Below are 7111 nucleotides of genomic sequence, written 5' to 3' on the forward strand. Positions count from 1 at the left end.
AAAAGGGATTATAGAAGAAAGGAGAGGTTCTATTTCTGTGGTTTTAATTTGCAATTCCAAAAATCTAATGATGTGCAACATCCTTTCCTGTTCCTGTCAGCCATTTGCATACTTTACTTGGAGACATACCTTTAGAAGCCTTTTGTCCATTTTTAAATTGTGTTGTTTCCCTTTCTCGTTTTTGAGTTTCAGGAATTCTTTATATATTCTGGATACTAGATCCTTCTCAGATATATGATTTGCAAGTATTTTCTCCCATTCTATGAGATGTCATTTCACTTTCATGGGGAGACTAAGGTAAACAACTCAAACATGGTTTCAGTAGTGTTTTTCTTGATTAAACATTCAATTGGCTGCTGTAAACTTCTATTTTCCAGAAACCAGATAAAGTTAATTCTGACAGTATTTGTTATGTTTTTGCATTTCTTTGGAGGGAGGGCCAACTGCCCCTTAATTTATTTACTTTAGTATTGTCTCTCATAATTTTTAAAAAAGATTTATTTATTCATGAGAGACACACAGAGAGAGAATGAGAAGAAAGAAAGAGGCAAAGACACAGGCAGAGGGAGAAGCAGGCTCCATGCAGGGAGCCCAATGCGGGACTTGATCTCGAGTCTCCAGGATCATGCCCTGGCCTGAAGCAGGCGCTAAACCGCTGAGCCACCCAGGGACCCCCATAAATATTTTTAATAGAGTTTTGGCAATGTTGTAATCATTATAAAGAAGCGGGAGCGGGAGAATCGGGGCTCGGAGCCAGCCGCCGCTCCCCTCCGCTCGCTGTGGGGCTCGGTTTCCCGGGGGTGGGGGGGCGGGGGGGGGCTCAGATATGGAGGCAAATGGGAGCCAAGGCACCTCAGGCAGCGCCAACAACTCCCAGCACGACCCCGGTAAAATGTTTATTGGTGGACTAAGCTGGCAGACCTCACCAGATAGCCTTAGAGACTATTTCAGCAAATTTGGAGAAATTAGAGAATGAATGGTTTTTGTTTTTTTTTTTCCTGGCAAAGCAAACTTTATTAATGGCCCTGAGGTTGGAGCTCCAGGTCCCGCTGAACACTTGAGAGTTGGGGCGAGGGCCTCTCGTGTTGGCCTCAGCAGCTCCATCCCATTCAGACTCAGGTGGAGAGAGGCTGGGTGGGGGAGACCTGGGGTCACAGCTAGCCAGCTCTCCCTCGGTCGCTGCAGCCAGGCCACTCCTGGCTCCTCATTTCTTGGATCCTGGCTTTTTAGGTTTGAGTGTGGGTTTGGCCTTTTTCACAGGACTCTGGTCTTTAAGCCTGGGTCTCACTGCCTCCTCTTCTTTTTCCATCCTTTTTTTCTTGGCAACACTTGTCTGCTTCTGGGACGCCAGCCTCTTGACTTGTTTAACAGGGGTCTCCTCTAGGGACACATCTAATCATCGTCGTCATCATCAACCTCATCACTGTGACTTTCCTCCTCCTCTTCCTCCTCCTCCTCGGGATCCTCCTCTTCCTCCCAGGATACGTCTGCAGTGTCTATGTAACATTCCTGGCCACCGAGGAACACAGGTCCAGAGCCAGCCCGGAGCTGGAAAGTAACTGGAGGAGAAAGCTCCAATCCCATCACGACAACCATGGGTAGCACGGAGGCCTGGAGCGAGGCGATGGTGATGGGCTTGGCCTGTTTGTCCTCCGGGCTGGCCGGGGGCAGGATTTCCACCAGGTTCATCTCTTCTTTGGCTTTCTCCCCCAAGCAAATCGTACTGAGCAACAGCTTCGAGTCCTGCTTGCCCTCCTTCTGGGGTTTGACCGTCCAGGTCCGCTTCTCCTGGTTTAGCTCACAGTCCCAGAGCACGGCTGCTGCGCCTTCTCGGCAGCGCTGCTGCTGCTGCTGAGGTTCATGTCCCGGGGCGCGCGGGGGGCGCGGGGGGCGCAGCGGCTGTGCGGGAGGACAGAGGAGGGAAACCACTGGTTGTAGGAGAGAAGGCATATATTTAAAGTTAGGTTTAAAAGATGCTGCCAAATGGACCTTCTGAATTGACTGTGCCAAGCTAATCTTCCATCAGCAATGTAAAGTGTTATACATTCTCAGACATTTAAACCCATCCTTATGAGGCTTAGTGGTATTTCACTGTACTTTTAATTTATGTATTCTGGTCGCTAATTCTGTTGTGCCACTTTTTATATGCTTATAGCTATTTGTGTTCCCTATGCTGTAAAGACTTGTTCTAGTCTTTTGTCCATTTTATAAACTGGAATTTTCTGACTTTTCCTACCTGTAGGAGTTCCTTATATATTCTGGGCAGTAAATCCACAAGTTAGCATCAAGTTATTAAAATAACTATGGGTATTAGGAGAGACAAAGAAAATAGGGTTAAATGTTAATAATTAAAGAATCTATCACACATCATATTCACATTCTACACATGATGAAGTTCTTAATAATCATATGTAGAATATGTAATACAACGGGGTTGCAACCTAGAACCTAGAAATTCCAACAATACAACACTTCACAAAGAAGAGGACAGGTAAGCAGAACTGAAAATGGGGCCCATAAATGGAGATGTGAGTGCTAACTGCATGCTATTTTTTATTCTACTTATAACCATTTGGGAACCTATGAGAAGAAACAGAGCTGAAGATCCACCCTAATGATTCAGAATTCTCCTGAGCACTTCACCCACTGCAGAGACTGCTCCAAGTATCCTTCTGGTGACCTCGTTTAAATGGAACTATTGTTGCACAGTATGCCTTGACGTCAATAACACCTTTGGAGGCAACAGGACAACAGAGTTGTGGGGATTCCCCTTTCTGCCTTGTCTTTGATCTTGGCTTCAGAGATTTTATGGAACTGGTTGACTCAGATGACTTATACCAAGATGCTCACACTTTTGCATTCTCCCCTCTGCCCACTAACATGCTAATTTGATGTTTTTTTTCATTCCTCAGATGGAAAAATGGTTGTAATATTATCAAAGGGATGGAAAGATGGGAGTCTGGGTGACTAAGTGTTGAATATCTGCCTTCAGCTCAGGGAGTGATCCTGAAGTCCAGGGATTGAATCCCACATTGAGCTCCTTGCATGGAGCCTGCTTCTCCCTCTGCCTATGTCTCTGCCCCGCCCGCCCCCCCCCCCCGTGTCTCTCATGAATAAAATAAAATCTTTTTTTTAAAAAAAGATTAAAAAAATAAAGGTATCAAAAGAGAAGGCACAATGTGACAAAGGTAATAACTTGGCATATATTGGGAGTGAACTAGAATTTGGTCTATAAATTCAACTAATTTGGTCCAAACAATCAGATCCTTAGGGGTAAATCTAATAGATCTAGCCAAGGTGTTTTCCACAGTGGATCTACTTTAACAAACAACTACAATGTCAAACTCCTTGTGAAAAAAATCATGGTCCCCACATAGAGAGGGCATAAGTAGAACTTCCATGGAGTCCATATTGATTCTCTATGTGGGGATGTATATGCCTTGCTGAGCTGGGCTTGGAAGACAGTAAGTCGGTATGGAGGATAGGGAGTACGTGATTTTGAGCACAAAAGATTTTGGAATCAGAACTGAAATTTAGTATTTTCTCTCGATTCCAATGGACTCCCTCAGAATCTTCTTCCTAAAAGGAATGTCAGATGAGACAATGCATGGCTCCATGAACTGATCATCTTGTTTCATTCGTCATAAATGTCATTATTAGAGAAATGAACTTAAAGTTGACATTCAATCTCTTGAAAAGGCAGAATAATGAGAAAGGTTGGCAGCACACACGATTCCCTTTGAGGAGCTTCCTGACTCTGGGGGCAGGTTCATGGTCACCTAGGGGAACATTTTCTCCTCCACATTTGCATTAGAGAATAATATGGTTTTAAAAACAAATCAGGAAAGTCCAGGGGTGTATTCTTCTACTATTGTGCCAGAGTTGGTGAGAGCTCCTACATCTGACAGGTCACAAGTCACACTCATCCTGACTTAGATTGGTCTGTCTTCCGGTATTCTGGCTCAGGTGAAGTCCCAATCCTTAACAGAGAAAATAACTTAAGTAATAATAGAGATGAAAATGTGCTTAGTGTGATATAGAAAACCAGACAAAACATAATGTCTACTCATGCACTTATGAAAAGGTTTCCAAAAGCTACTATATTAGGTTACACAAAAACCTCCTCAAATAAAAGCACCTACCTGTGTAGAGACCACACTTATCAGAATGAAAACTACAATTTAACACAAAGAGAAGATACACTCTCAACTAATTTGAAATTTAAACTTTGCTCTACAACTCAAATCCAACACCATAAAAACATTGCACAGAAACATCTATACAGCACAGCTCATGTTCCACTGTTAGGCAATGTCAAAGACGTTTATATGTAATTAAGCAATAATGAGATGAGCTAAATAGCCAATTCAGAGTGAGAAAAAGCAACAGAATATAGTGGGAATGGATAGGCTGAAAATATAAATTAATAACTCAGTCGGTATCAATAATTAAGGAACCTGAAGGTCGGAGACGTTCAGGAGGACCTGCTTGCAGTGAAGAGTCCAGAAAAGGAGCCGCTGGACGACAGAAGGTCAGCGTACGGCTGAGACTGCGAGCAGCCTCGCGCTGTGTAAGCGATGAACACTGGGGCGAGCAAAGCCAAGAAGGGTCGGAGTTTAACCTCTGCAGTGAACGGCCGCCTCTCAGGACGGCGGTGGCAGGAGCGAGGGAGCTTCGAGTGCGAGCCAGGCCCACGGACACGGAGGGCGCGACAGGCGCAGGCGGCGGGAATCCAGGGCACTGAACCAGGGGCCACAGGGATGTTCAAGGGATTTTCTAGCACCGAGGACTCAACAGGTGCCAATCATGCGCAAGGTACTTTCTGTGGGTGAAGAGGGTTGTTTCGTAGAGCAAGTTTACATGTCAACTAAAGAGCTGATAGGCAGTGGCCTAGGTAAAACCCCTTCGCGCCTGGCGCAGGGAGAGGGGCGCAGAGGGCCCGGTGCACACGGAGCGTCTGAAACCGAGAAAGACGCCTCGAAGCGTCCGCACTGGCGGGAGGTCAGGGATGACTGGGAAGAAGGCCAGTGGGATGCAGACTTCCCACCGCGTCTGCAGTCGACGCAGCCAGCCCCGTCACCCCGGCCCCCAAGCACCCCCTCCAGCCGCCCGAGGCCCGCAGGCCGCCCCCGCAGCAGGGCGGAGAGGCGGCGCCGCACGCGGCTCCCCGGGCTCCGGCGCGCACCCACTCCTCCTGCAGCCCGCGCCTCCCCGCCGCCCGCGCCCCCCGGGGTCCCGCACACACTGCGGGGCGCGCGCCCCAACCCGCGGACGCGCCGCAGCGGGGCTCCCCGCGCCGCACAGCGCGTCCTCACCGCCACCGAGCCGGTGGTCCCTGGGCGCGGCTCCCGGCAGGGCTCCGTTCCGTCCGCCCGGGCGCCAGGGGCGACGGCAGCCGCGGAGGCCGTGCGGCTCCGGGCGGGGGCAGCCGGCGTGGGCACTGACGCCCGAGCCAAGCAGCAGGGCACAGCCCGCCCTTCCGCGCCGCCCGGGTCCTGCGAGTCCCAGAAGCCCAGGCGCCCCCCCGACCCCGCCCCCGGGCGCGCGCACGCGCACCAGCCCTGGAAGGAGCCCCCAGCGGCCCCCGCGGCCCCAGGCCCACCTGAGAAGACCCCGCCCCTCCCCAGCTCCAGGTCCCGCCCCCAAGCAACAGGCCCCGCCCCTCCTCGTCTCAGGCCCCGCCCCACATAAAGCCCCGCCCACTCCTATCCCCAGGCCCCGCCCCATCTCCAGGCCAGCCTTTCCCTAGGCCCCACCCACCCGTAGAAGGCTGTCCAACCAGGGGGCTGGGAGTGGGCGGCAGCAGGCCACAGTGAGGGTGAGGCGAGGTTGAGGTGCAGGGAGAGGCCCTGTCATATATTCTTAGCTTCCCCCATCCCACCCATGTTAACTGCCCCAAATCCTCACCTTGCTTCTTGGATCATGATGCCTGGGGAATTCCTGAGCAGAAAAATGACATGGAAAACTGGACAGTGACAGTGAATTTGTTTCTGTGAACTTTTCAGCCTTGTCCTCTGAGATCCAAGCTCTACTCTTTCTCCTTTTTTGGACTTATTTACTGGCACCGTAGTGGGCAATGTTCTTATCATCCTGCTCTGCTCTACAAAGTCTTACCTGCTTCTTCCCCAGGAATTTTTTACCACCTGGAGGTAGGTTTTATTGATTATTGTGCCCTAGATGCAGCGACTCTGATCATCCAAGATACAACCAACTCCTTCCATGGCTATGCCACTCAGTGTATTTTCTTCTTCTTTGGGGCTGCTGAGTGCTGCCTCCTGGCCACAATGACATATGACCGCTTGTGTGGCCAACTGTGACCCTTTGCGTTACCCAGTCATTATGAACTGCAGAGCCTGTGCCCCAGCTAGCAGGTACATCTTGGTTCTCAGAGTTTCCTGTGGCCCTGTGCAAACCACATGGATTTTCCACTTCCCTTTTTGTGACCCCAACAGAGTGAACCACTTTTTCTGTGACAGCCCCCCTGTCATTGCACTGGTCTGTGCTGATACCTCTCTGTTTGAACTGGAGGCTCTGACAGCCACTGTCTTATTTATCCTCTTCCCTTTCCTGCTGATCCTAGGGTCCTATGTCCAATCCTCTCTACTATCTTCAGGATGCCCCTCAGCTGAGGGGAAACCTAAGGCCTCTTTCCACCTATCCTCCCACCTCCTTGTGTCTCCCTCTTCTACAGCACGCCATCCTCACGTACTTCAATCCACCACCTCTCCTGAGATAGCCTAACACTAACACTTCTCCACGTCACCACCACCCCATTAGCCTGGGACCAAAAAACAGGGCAGAATTTCGAAAATATACTGGGATGTATAAAACATGGTTGGTCCCTGATTAATCGATTCACTCATCATTCATTCTGGTTTCCATCCAAGTAAAAAGTCTGACGGAAGTCTCGTGAATCCATTTTGGGCTTGTTAAGTACAAGATAACTCTGGGTCATCCAAGAAGCATTATCAAATAGGCAGATGGACCGGGGGTCTGCAGTTTATTGGTGTCTGGAGGCCAGAGGTGTACAGTTGTGTCCATTCTGGGTGGATGATCCTTGAGGCTATGGGGGAGGATGACATTGCAGAAAGGAAGAGAAAACGAGAAAACA

The 7111-nt window shown here is 49.5% G+C and overlaps 1 pseudogene; it reads right to left on the bottom strand.

Annotated features, from left to right (window-relative positions):
* Positions 1-823: 823 nt before the first annotated feature.
* On the bottom strand, positions 824-3070 carry LOC119877361 (annotated as a pseudogene).
* Between the last annotated feature and the right edge of the window lie 4041 nt (positions 3071-7111).

The sequence above is a fragment of the Canis lupus genome, chromosome 21, assembly GCF_011100685.1.
Source record: "Canis lupus familiaris isolate Mischka breed German Shepherd chromosome 21, alternate assembly UU_Cfam_GSD_1.0, whole genome shotgun sequence".
NCBI classification, from domain to species: Eukaryota; Metazoa; Chordata; class Mammalia; order Carnivora; family Canidae; genus Canis; species Canis lupus.